The following is a 13,435-nucleotide window of genomic DNA, read 5'->3' as shown; positions in this document are numbered from 1 at the left end:
CCGACGACGTTCAGTCAGACGTCAGGCAAAGCCTCCGTGCAAAAATAAGAACTGGGTTCAGATCGCTTCTGGACTGGTGAGCCCAGAAGATGGGGGTCAGGAGGTCTGATCACCTCCTGGTGGTCTGAATAATGGATGTCAGGTGTACACGTGAGTCCTTCCTGTGGTAAGTCAGGTAGCCTGGATATGCGAGTCCTTCGGGGGGTAATTCGAGGCGTGCCTGGAGGTCCCTATGTGCATCCAGGCCATGACACAGGGTAGTTTAAGTTTTCAGGCTGGTTAGAAAAAAATGGAGTCCTTCCTCATACCTCAACCTTCATAATGTTAACAATTTTAGCGCTGGTTAAAATAACTCCATTTATAGAGTCCCCGTCTTCACTCATTCTTCAAGGTTGGAAGAGCAGGGGGGATTTGCAACAATCATTGTCAAGAGTGGGAGAGTCTGTTGATCAGAGAAGGTTAGCAAGAGTGTTGGGCGGTGTTCGAGGCCCAGTGGGACCAGTACCAGCCTCACCTGATGAGACTTGGGCCGTGAGAAGCAGCAATGACTGGAAATGGCATGGAATTGTCTCTGAGCAGAACCGTTTTTAACTAGAAGTTTTCCTTGTGCGTCATTCCCATGTCATTATTATTAGTGATTTGCCATAACTTTCCATAGATAAAATGAAAAGTCCAATTTAAGTCTTTTTCTTTCCAGATTTATCTGACTTTTCAGTTGATCCTGAGCAAGAGAAAAAGGAGAAGTTGATGCGGGAGCCCATTGCCGAGACAAATAGGAAATAAGAGATACAGACTCGAATCAAGTGCACTAAGCATGTGGGCGTTAGGAATGGGGATCTTTGGCTCCCGGGCTCAATTAGGCCACTAATAGTGGAGTGATCTTGGCCAAATGACAATTTCTTCTTTCCTGGTGTCTCCATTTGTCAAGTCAGAGGATTTCTAGGGACTGTCAGTGCTCACATTGTATATTAAAGCAAAGGTCACTTAGCATGTCTAGAGAATGAACACAGCTCTCCATCTTGTTGGGCTGTAGCTTCCCAAACTGTGGCATGCACCCTAGTCACCATGTTAAAAATGAAAATTTTTACCAGGGCCCCATGCTCAGCGATTCTGCCTCAGTCAGTCGAGGATGGGGCCCAGGAATCTTCGTGTTTCACAAGCACGTCCCATGCTTCCCATGAGTTTGTTCCAGGACCACACCTGGAGAACACTGATGAGGGCCAGTTCAGTCGTCCTCTGTCTGACCCATGAACCGAGGAGAGGAAGCCTTGGCCAACAGCTTTCTGCTCTTTCTTCCCTCAACTAGGCTTGGACTTGGAACTTGCTGCTCCCTTTCTCTCCTACTCTCAGGATGCATATCCGAGATCCGTGACTAGGAAATCATCTCAGTACCTGTGGGCAGCATACAGAGGTCGCATTCTCAGTAGCTGGAGGTAGGAATGCCTTAATATGCACCTGTGGGGACAGGTAACGTGTGGCACATTGTGGCATTAGGATATCTGCGGGACAGAGAGCGCAAAGGGTCTGAGATGGTAAGAGACGCTTTCTCCGGGCAGAACAGTGCTCGTAAGGACAGTATCTGCTCAGGGTGTGGCATCAGGAGTGTTTGCTATGCTTCTGGAGAACACGTCAATGTAGCAAGAAGAAAAAGCACCTGGCCGGTTTTCAAGTGAATCAAGAGCTGCCCTCGGGCATCTACCAAGAGTTACTCACCCCATGTTAAGGCCAGGCCCTCACTGGGAGTCCTTGAGTGACACTGAAAGGGGGGGCTGATCTGCTTCTTCCCTCCCCCCTCTCCCTGCCACTAAGTCAGAGTCCTTTGATTTGGGCAAGGGGGGTGACCTGGTGAGGAGAGTATCAGAGTGAGTCACTGGTGTGGGCCTCAGAGAAGGGGCCGGCCCCACTCCCCAGCCCCTCGGACTTGGATTCTGCAAATTAGAAGGGACGGGTACCGTTTCCTGCTTGGAAGGCTGAAAGGGGAGCTCTGGTGGTACCCTCTCCATCACGGCAGCTGTAGGAAAGGCCACACGGTCAGTGGGCCTGAGGCCTTCGCTCCAGAACAAGCATGTACCAAGCGTATCCGCAGGGGTGTTAGGAGCAGCCCCGGAAAAGCTGAGTAATGCTGACTTAGCTTGGCCTGGAACCTTTTTCATCTATGGGAAGTAGAATCATTTCTACTTGTTACGCTATTGAGTCATCCAGGTTTCTTTTGCTTTCTTTTTGGACAGATAAATAGGTACAGTTGAGGCTGACTGAAGGTTACCTAGGATATATACATATTAAGGTTCATATACTTTAAAATGGGCAAAAGCTTTGGAAAACTTGAAGGCCTAGAAAGAAAAAGTATAAATGAACAATAGGACCTGGAAATACTGCAGAAAACTCACTTAGAAGCTTGTTAGATAGTATCAGACATGGATATGTTACAGAACGTCGATGTTTCTCTCTCTCTCTCTCTCTCTCTCTCTCTCTCTCTCTCTCCCCTTCTCCCTCTCTACCACTCTCTCCCTCCCATTCTATCTGAACAAATAAGGGAAAAATGTTCTTGGGTGAGGATTGAAAAAAAGAAAGAAAATATATGTCCACCAAAAGTTGTATACATGAATGTTCACAGTATCTTTATTCATAATGACCAGAAATGGAAACAACACAGTGTCCATCAAGAAGAGAGTGAATACACAAATTGAGGTGAAGTTGTACAATGAAATAGCAGTCACCAATAAAAAGGTGACTTTTAGCCCGGCCAGTGTGCCTTAGAGGATTGAGCATCCTCCCATGGACTGAGGAATCCCGGTTCGATTCTGGGTCAGGGCACACACCTGGATTGTGGGCTCAAGTCCCAGTAGAGGGCGTGCAGGAGGCAACCGAGCGATGTTTCTCACTCACATTGATGCTTCTCTCTCTAAAAAAAATCAGTAAAAGCCCAGCTGGTGTGGCTCAGTGGTTGAGTGTCGACCCATGCACCAAGAGGTCGCCAGTTCGATTCCCGGTCAGGACATATGCTCAGATCCCCAGTGGGGGGCAACCGGGAGGCAACCAATCGATGTTCTGTCTCATCAGTGTTTCTATCTCTCTCTTCCTCTCTTTTCCTCTATCTCTAAATTCAATAAAGAACAAAAATTGTTAAAAATAAATAAATAAATAAATAAATTAGGGGGTGGGGTGGGCGAATGGGGAGAGGGTGTCAGTGGGGAAAAAAGGAGAAACATCTGTAACAAAAATAAATAATTTAAAAGATCAAAAATAAATAAATAAGTAAAATAAATAAAAAAATATTTTTTTAAAAGGTGACTTTTACACAAATTACTGATGCATACAACACAGATGAACCGTAGAAGAATCTTTCTGAGTAAAAGAAGCCAGATGCAAGAGTACATCCTATATGATTTTATTAAAAATTTTAAAAAAAATTTTTATTGTTGAAAGTGTTACAGATGTCCCTCCTTTTTATCCCCATTGACACCCTCCTCCCCACTTCTATCACCCCCCACCTTCACTGCACTATTGTATATGTCCATTGGTTGTGCAGATATGCATATAAGTTATTTGATTTATCTCTTCCCAACACCCCCACCCCTCATTCCTTCCCTCTGAAATTTGTCAATCTGTTACCTACTTCCATGTAAGTGAGATCATATGATACTTGTCTTTCTCTGACTGGCTTATTTTGCTTAACGTAATACTCTCCAGGTCCCCCCATGTTGCCTCGAAGGGTAAGAGATCTTTCTTTTTTACAGCTGCATAGTATTCCATTGTGTAAATGTACCACGACTTTTTTATCCACTCACCTACTGATGGGCACTTGGGCTGTTTCCAGATCTTAGCAATTGTAAATAGTGCTGCTATGAACGTAGGTGCATATATTCTTTCTGATTGGTGTTTCAGGCTTCTTAGGGTATATTCCTAGAAGTAGGATCATTGGGTCAAATGGCAGTTCTGTTTTTAAGTTTTTGAGGAAACACTCTATTGTTTTCCTTAGTGGCCTATGTGGTTCCATTTAAATAAAGGATTAGAACAGGCAAAAATGAAGCTATAGTGAGAGATATCATATCAGCACTTGCCTGGGGTAGGAATTAGAGAGCTCTATCCACCACAAAGGAGCACAAAAAAGATTTGGCAGAGTAGTGAGAATATTTTATATCTAGATGGTAGTGATGGCTACACAGGTGTATACGTTTGTCAAAACTTACCAGACTATAATCTTAAAATGAATGTTTTTAATTGTATGTAAAATATTCATTATTGTATGAATATTAAACCAAATAAAGTTCATTTTTAAGACATATTCCAAGTGCAGGGTTTCCTTTGGAGAAAACTCTTATCTAGACCACTCTGTGTATCTCTAGAAACATCTGAAATTTATGCTCTGCTTCTCAATTCCAGTGGAATTCCTATTTAATTGATATAAAAATACTACAGGGACTGCCCTAGCCAGTGTGGCTCAGTTGATTGGGCATGGTCCTGTGCACCAAAGGGTTGCTGGTTCAATTCCCAGTCAGGACACATGCCCAGGTTGGGGGCTCGATCCCCAGCTAGGATCATGCAAGAAGCAGCCAGTCGATGTTTTACTCTCACATCGATGTTTCTCCCCCCAACCCCCCACTTCTTCTCAATAGTAAAAAAATCTTTAAAATAATACAGTAGGGACCAAGATGGGGTAGATGTACTTCCCGCTACTCTTCCTTCCAAGTATAGCTAGGAAGCTTGGACATTATGAAGTAAACATATGAAGACCTTGAAAGTAGATGGAGGAAGGGAGACTGGGAGCAAACTCAGAATCAGCAGTGATGTGACAGTGGGTCCCTTGAGTTTTCTTTTGGCCTCATGTATCCTGGATCCGATACTGAAGAGGCCTGCGACCCAAAAACAATGGGCACAGTCCAAAAATATAAAGGTTCCAACAAAGCCTACTCTCTAGCCAGAGGACCGGGAAAGCGGCAGCCTAGCAAGACAGAGCTTAGAGACAACCACCCGACTCCAGCTAAACGCCTGGGGACTAGGCCCACCCTGACCTGGTCGGCAAAGGCACCTCGAACAGCACAGCTTGCTCTTCCTCGAGTGAGTATGGTTTCTTCTGTAAAATAGTAATAATAATAATGATAATAGACTGTTAACATTTCCAGTGGCGCTGACTATGCTTTGGGGTAATTCATGACTAATGGTGATTATAAGACTATCAGGGTGCTTCACTTCTGGAGGAGCTACTATTTCCAAATGGTTCTTACATTACTGTCTTCTGTGACTATTATATTTATATCTCTAACACAAACCTTTGCTATTCCTCGTTCTCAGAGTGGACTCTTGAATTAAAATAATAATAATAATAATAATGATAACCAGTCTTCTATGACAACCATAAATTAAGGGGGGAAATACTTAGCAAGCGGTCAATGTGACTTTGTACCCAATTATCTTTGGCACTCCTTAGATGGTCACTTGGTATTGTGAAAGGATGTACTTCCACTTGCTAATGATTTAACTCATGGCCCAGCTAACAGGAACAAAGAAAGAATTTTAAGAACAATTACACATGATGACATGTTCCACAATTTTACCAGTGTAGCTCAACAGCACTGTAAGAATTACTCTATTTTTCAGGCCCACATTATGAGAAAAACTTTAGAGACAAAGAAAGCAGCTCATCCTTCTCCTTGAAGGATATTTATTTATAATTATTCAAACTTAGTCTATTCAAAATAAAATGTGACCCTTATAAATGCATGCTTTAATAATAATTACCTGTTCAGAATGGGTAGAAGCAACTCGTATGCAAATATCTGTGAGCAAATGTTATAAGACTTTATTCCAATGTTTGAAATAACCTTGCCCCTGAAGAGTAAATGCGCTCTTTATTTATTTATTTTTTTATCCTCACCCAAGGATATTTTTCCATTTTTTGTACAGATAGAGTTGGAGGGAGAGAGAGGAAGGGAGAGAGAGAGAGAAACATCGATGTGAAGGGACACATCGAGTGGCTGCCACCCGCACGACCAACCAGGGCCGGGGACAAACTGCAACCGAGGTACGTGCCCTTAGCGGGAACCGAACCCGGGTCTCTCCGGACCGCAGGGCGATGCACTAACCGCTGAGCCAAACTGGCCAGGGCTAAATGCGCTCTTAGGGGATGGTGTGACACCAACAATGTCCCCATGACCCCTAGCATCTAGCCCCAAAGGAATAGTAAAATATAGAATGGCATTTTGAAAAAGAACCTTGCCACAGTATGTGTTAAAACTGGCCCTGCCCACAGCTCTTATGAACATAAAATCTGTAGCTTATAAAAGACGGGCACTCTCCCTACATAAAATATATTAATTTGGAGAACTTTGAGTCTTCTGGGCACTTCCGGCAGAATATACATGACGTAGTATTGTGTTGGATTATAACAATACATAAGAGATGTGGCATTTCATTCACAAGTAAGGGGGGCTCTACCAACTGATCTGGATTGTTCATGAAATAACATTGGGTTCATCAGTTGTCACACTGCTTAAACCTCGCTGGAAGGGTTTTGTCAGGCCTCACTACCTCATATGGCTGTCAATCACTGAATCCTTCTATCTTAAACTCCCACCTCCCATAATGAGCGATCCCACTCATTTGATAACTTCTTGCTGTTAATGTCTCTCTTTCTCCCTAGATAGAGAGGCTACCAACCCACTCTCCACCAAATTCCAGATCAGTAGTGGCATCATGATGTGTCCCAGGGACTATCCAAGGACAAAGAACAGGCCTGCTACTCTAAGCTAGGCCTGCCAAGGAGCAAAATTTAACCTGTATTCCTATGTTGTTCAACCATCTTCCTGAACCCTAAGTAAGTTCATCCCCATACAATTGGAGCACATCAAGAAAATCTACAAGGAAACATTTTTCAACCTACCTGTTGTCAACAAGAAGTCAGGTCTAGTGACCACAACAAGGACCTGCAGCACACGACAGCGAACACACACTCTGTGATGTTTGCTGTTTTGCTGCTCGGCCCCACCCCACTTTCCAGTCTGGTCAGTGAGTCACCACCGGGAGGTAAAGGGGGTTCACCCTCAAAGACTAAGGCTGACCCTGCCTAGATGCCATATCTTGACCTAGTTACTGTCACTGTGGTCTTGTTTACAGGAACTAAAAGATACCAGTTTATTCCTTTAGTTGTCACATTGATATACAAAATATTTAAATGCTTCTAAATGGACAATCTATTCTCAGGTGCCACAAGGCACTAAGGGAAAGTCCCCATAATACAAGTGCCTTTCACCTGAGATGCGATGTGTGACAGTTAAGCAGCTAAAGGTTAAAAAACAAAGCTCCCCAAGTGTCATGGGTAACGCACTAGTCTGACTTCACACAGTCATACTCTCCCTTTCCAACTCGGTGGAAAAACAAAGATAACTAGCAACTGAGAGATTGGTGTGACTACTGGCCACTGAGGAATCTGTGTTGTTAGACACCCACACTTAATCCTATCGGAGCCGACATGAAAAACCCACCCAAACATTTGTAGAGTGTCATGCCAGTTTCTAAATAAGAGTTACAGCTGGACACAAATACTAATACTGAGTAATACAGCATGCTGCAGAAACAGAACTCTTAAAAGAATGTATTCTGAACTTTCTCACCTGGATACTAACAAAGTATCATCTTCCTATTTACTGCATATGTGTCCGGAGGGGTGAAAGGCATTTTCCTATATTAATGATAGTTAGTTCTAGGTTGCGGTGTTGGGAATGGTTCTTTACCATCTTTTTGTCCTTTGCTATATTGGTTGATTTTTTTTTTTTATATCAGTATTGTTTAAAATAACAGCAAAGTCATAAATATAAGTAATTAAATTAAAACCTATAAATCAATGAGTCCAACGTGTAAAGTTTTTATTGGCATTTCAAGTTAGATTTTGGAAGAGTATCTCACAGAAAGTAGATGTGCTCAATTTATGGTAACTCTGCCTTTGCCTGTGGTGTAGTTTAAGCAATTTGCTTTGTAAAGGGATGCAAATCCAACCAGATTTTAAATATATATAAATGCTTATTCGCTGATTTAATGAAAATGAGACAGTCAGCTCCTCTTTCTCCTTTCATATGTCTTGGATGTTCTTGGCTCTTATCTCTTGGTGCTATTTGGAACTATTATACTTAGCCATGGGAATGCTGCTCGTGGAAAATAATCTTAGGACCATATACAAATAAAATAGTCTCTCTTCTCTTTCTATTGCAGAAAGGCAGGAAACTCTCCTGAATTGTAGAGTTAGTTCTGATAAATTTGGAAATTGAAAGTATTCACAATGGTACTAATTAATCTTGTTTTAATTTTGGCTTAACTATGGAGTCTTTGAAGCTACGCAGACTTCAAAGATTGTTGCTGTGTTCCATGAAGTATAACCAATAGCCCCTACAATTCTGCAATTCGAATTGGTTGTCTGACTTAATCTGTTGCCCTGTTTAATCATATTTAATATTGGCCTAAATATCAGTGAGATTTTGTAGTTAATCTAAGAAGAAACTTCACCTTCATTTATCAACATGATTTATACGCAAGGGTATAATAAATCTCCCAGCTCTTTTTAAAGATGTCCCCATCATAGACTACATAGAAAACAGTATCTCTGTAGCAGATGGGGGTCAACAGACAACAGTGTTTGTGGCCAGAGATGAATGGCTCAGGGGCTCTCACACCCAGGCCCCAATGAGCCTCCTCCTGATGGCTGAGAGCATTGGCCATCTCTACATATCTATAAGACGTGGTGCCCCGAACACAGGTCAGGGTGCTCTGCTTTATTTACATGAGGAGCTGACTCTACCTCATTTTCATTAAATCAGTGAATAAGCATTTATATATATATTTAAAATCTGGTTGGATTTGCATCCCTTTACAAAGCAAATTGCTTAAACTACACCACAGGCAAAGGCAGAGTTACCATAAATTGAGCACATCTACTTTCTGTGAGATACTCTTCCAAAATCTAACTTGAAATGCCAATAAAAACTTTACACGTTGGACTCATTGATTTATAGGTTTTAATTTAATTACTTATATTTATGACTTTGCTGTTATTTTAAACAATACTGATATAAAAAAAAATCAACCAATATAGCAAAGGACAAAGAAAATGGTAAAGAACCATTCCCAACACCGCAACCTAGAACTATCATTAATATAGGAAAATGCCATGCACCCCTCCGGACACATGTGCAGTAAATAGGAAGATGGAAAGACACTTCATGAAAAAATAGGTAGAATAAATAATTCTGAATAAATGGGATCACTATACTGCTAATGTTGATCAAAAATTTTACATTTGCATTTATTTGAGTTTTGAAGTTCTCCCGTTTTGTGCATACACATTTAATATCTCTGTCTTCTTAGTGGATTTAAAAAAAAAAACCATTATATAATGTTCCTCTTATTTATTTTCATTTTTTCTCTGAAGTCTACTTTATCTGTTATCATATAACCACCCTTGCTTTTATTAGTATTAATGTTAGCACGATATATCTTTCTCCGTGCTTACTCTTTCAACCTACTTGTGTTGTGTTTGAAGTGAGTTTCTTGTAGACAGCTTACAGTTGGGTCATGTTTCCTTTTCTTCTTTTTAAAATCTCAAGGATGTTCTGTACTGAAAACTTACTTCCATTTAGGTCCTTTTACTCTCCCTTCTTTTAAAATATAATTGTTTCAAGTATTTCCTCCACTTACATTGAGCAGATATTGATATAATTTTTGCTTCGGTCGTCAATTATGATTTCAGAAATTCATGAGAAGAAAGTTTATTATATGTACCCCTATTTTATTGTTCTTTTCTTTTTCAATTTCCAAGCCTCCTTTTGTTATCATTTTCTTTCTATTTAGAGAACTTCTAGGACTGCTAGTAACACATTTTCTTAGTTTTCTCTCGTCTGAGGATGTCTGTATTTCCCCTTTCTTCCTAAACGATAGCTACTCTGGACACAGAATTCACCGTTGCCTATTCTTTTCTTTCAGTACTTGCAGAATATTGTGCCACTTCCTGCTAATCTCCATGGTTTTGGGTGAGTAATCTGCTGTTATTTGAATTGGTGTTTCCTGTAGATAATACACTGCTTCTCTGATTACTTTAAAGATTTTTTTTTTTTACCTTTAGTTTTTAGAAGTTTGATTATAATGTCTCTTGGCATGGATTTCTTTGATTTAGCATTCATTTGTTGGTTTATGTGTTTAACAAAATGTAGTAAGTTTTCCGTCATTATTTCTTCACATGCTTTTTCAGCTCATCTGTCTCTGTTCCTGGGACACCAATGATACAAATATTATAACTTTTGTTATTGTTTCACAGGTCCCTGAGGTGCTGTTCATTTTTTTAAATCCATTATTTCTTTGTTGTTCAAGATAAATTATTCCTATTCACCATCTTACATTGACTGCCTTTATCGCATGTCATTTCCATTCTACTTGTAAGCCCATCCATCAAGTTTTTAAATTTTTAGTTGTTGTATTTTGCTTAAATGTAACATTAAAAAAAAAAGAACTGATATAAAAGTAAATCAATGCTGATCTTTACATGAATTATTTTTTCACTCCAAGACAAGATACTACTGTCCCTCAGTTCCCTACTCTTTAATATGGTCCCTATTAGCAGGACTATTTAGAAATTATGGTAGGTTTTAGAGAGACTCTTGTTTTTTAGCATGTCAAACATACTAAAGTGACCACATATTTCACATTAAAAGTAATTTTCCTATAAAAATATTTGAAAGAATTTATTTTTTATTTTATTTTATTTATTTTTTATCCTCACACGAGGACATTTTTCCATTTTTTGTTCAGATAGAGTGGGAGGGAGAGAGAGGAAGAGAGAAAGAAAAACATCGATATGAAAGGGACACATCGAGTGGCCGCCACCCACGCGACCAACCAGGGCCGGGGACAAACTGCAACCGAGGTACGTGCCCTTAGTGGGAACCATCCTGGGTCTCTCTGGACCGCAGGCTGATGCTCTTACCGCTCAGCCAAACCGGCCAGGGCTATTTGAAGGAATTTAATAACACAGCATTGAATTTTTAATTTTTTTTTTTTTCATTTTCAAACTAGAGCAAACATTCTTGGAGGTCCTTATGGTTTTGTGGTTTTAGACTCTACATCTGTAGTACCCAATGGCTGCAGACTCATTTTATTTTTTTAAGAGAGTGGGTTTGACACCTGGCAGAGACTTGCCAAAGCTCTCTTTCTCTTTCATTAGTCATTGTCTTCTTCTGAAGTTTATATCCTGACATTATACCCTTTTTCACATTTTGTTAATTCGGGGGAATTTTGCTGTTTTTCTTAGGATAGTTTATGTCATTAGATATTGAGGGAGGTAGATCCAGCGATCCAACTTCCTTCAGTCATTTTCATCCAAACGTGTAATATTTTCTTAAAAAATAAAAACTATCATTTTTGGTCCTTTCTTAGTGATATTTGTCTAAATTAAGACATTGTTAGCTTTTAGTGTGTCTGGCTTTCCTTGGTTGTCACTTACTTAGGTAATATTTTCCCTTAAATTATTAATTAAACCTTAATAAATTAAATTAATCCTAAATTTTGGCCTAATTTAGTGTCAATTATTTTTTTAAATGGCTCGAAATTGCTTTCATCCTTTTAACCAAAGTCACCCAAATCTAAAGCATTTTTCCTTTTGTTTGTCTACTAAGGATGAATATATTTGTTTACTTTTTACTGAAATGTGTTAATATATTTAAATCAATGCGTATAGCCTCTTTCCCATCTTTCAAATATTTTACACGACAAAGACACCCAAAGCTCAGATCCCTAGGTTTCTTTTTTTTTTTTACAATGTTAGTTTTATCTGTTTGCTTTATCACCATACTTTCAACCATTCTCTATTTAATTTGTAATTTGACATACCTTAAAATTTTGCCCCTTCTATTGATTTGTCCTTACAATCCTATAATTTCCAAGTTATTTTTTTCTTCTCAGATATCTCTGATATTTGATGCTGTTAATAATTAGTGTAGCCCTGACTGATTTGGCTCAGCAGTTAGAGAGTTGGACCAAAGAGTCGCCGGTTTGATTCTGATCAAGGGCATGTACCTTGGCTGCGGTTTGATTCCTGGTCTCTCCCCCTCCCACTCTATCTGAAGATAAATGGAAAAATATCTTTGGGTGAGGATTCAAAAATAATAGTAATAATAATTAGTGTAAAAATCCATTTGTTGCTTCTACACTGATATTGTAAAAATAAGAAAGTGATGATGTTAATAGGTATTTTTTAAAATGTGACTGATAGGAAAGTATTTTGTTGTTTATTTTGTTTTGTCTTCAAAGCCTTTCACAAACTAGATGTAAAGGTTTGTAAAAGATAGGCAAAATTATCTGGTGAAAGCTGCATCCTGTGACCTCAGGCATGGGCGAGTGGGTTTGATAAATACTTCATACTTCTTGGGGTGTTTGCATCTTAAAAGAGGAAGCTGTAGAGGCAGCTATGGAAGGTTTATTTTAGATGTCAGGGGAGGGAAAAGAGTATCCCTATATTCCTTTATTTATATTTTATTGAACCACCATTGTCTAGGGGAGAATATGAAAAGGAAGAGACCTTATACTGCTTATGGTAGTGCCCACGATATTGAATACAGTGATTTGCTGATTGTTCACTCCAGGGCTAGAACCATGAATTCCTCCAGCCAAAGGCCCTCTAGTACTGATCTTTTCATCCCACGGGCCTAGAACGGTGTCTGGCACACAGTTCATTTCAATCAGTGCTTGCTGAATAGTACTTGGAATATTTAAAACATTTTTCATGTTTTCATATCTGGAGGTTAAAAGTTGATTTTCCAGTGCTCATACACAAAGGGTGTTTGTTAATAACATAACTGTAGGGATGACATTCTAATGTCTAACAAGGAGGACCAACCCTACGGGGTATTGCAGCATCGATCATAATGAGGGTCCGTGGTCTGTCCTCATGTCTGGGTTTCCTAGATGCACTAACGCACTGCTCCTCCTGCGTGTGCCTCTCACCTCCACCACTAGGGGTCAGCACAGATGACGAAATCCACTCCAGGAGTTTACACCTTGCAGGATCCCTCCACACCAGTGCAGTTTATGGTAAAAAAATAATTAAAAAATTAAAAAAAAGAGCCCTTGTTTGTTGAAAACATTACTAAGTAGCCACCATTCGGGGTTTTAGGATTACTTTTCCCAAATCTATAGAAAACCCACTCCGTTGTCTAAGCTATCCTCCTACCACAGAGTCTCACCTGCCGAGTGAGCGGTTATTCTAAGGCTCCTTCCAGCTCTAAGATCAACGTTCCCAGCTGGACCCCTTCTCTGCCACCCACCCCAATTTTAGTTTTCAAAGTGTGCAGATTCCGGTCAGGAGTGGCTGAAGCCTCGGGGCGGAATCTCGTGCCAGGAAAAGGACTCCATGACCCTAATCAGGCCTGTCATAGCATGGCGACACCATTTTCTTTTC

General features: G+C 40.1%; 1 long non-coding RNA gene across 1 annotated transcript; it reads left to right on the top strand.

The window, feature by feature from the left end:
• The first annotated feature begins 1,295 nt into the window (after positions 1–1,295).
• LOC118622707 lies at positions 1,296–10,017 on the top strand. The gene is made up of 4 exons (XR_004958114.1): positions 1,296–1,433; positions 4,919–5,058; positions 6,641–6,814; positions 9,970–10,017. It is a non-coding gene; the product is annotated as an uncharacterized LOC118622707 (long non-coding RNA).
• The last annotated feature ends 3,418 nt before the right edge of the window (positions 10,018–13,435 follow it).

Source organism: Molossus molossus, unplaced genomic scaffold (assembly GCF_014108415.1).
Source record: "Molossus molossus isolate mMolMol1 unplaced genomic scaffold, mMolMol1.p scaffold_m16_p_9, whole genome shotgun sequence".
Classification (NCBI taxonomy): Eukaryota; Metazoa; Chordata; class Mammalia; order Chiroptera; family Molossidae; genus Molossus; species Molossus molossus.
Note: the sequence above shows the minus strand (reverse complement) of the source record. Positions and strands in the feature narration are given on the sequence as shown.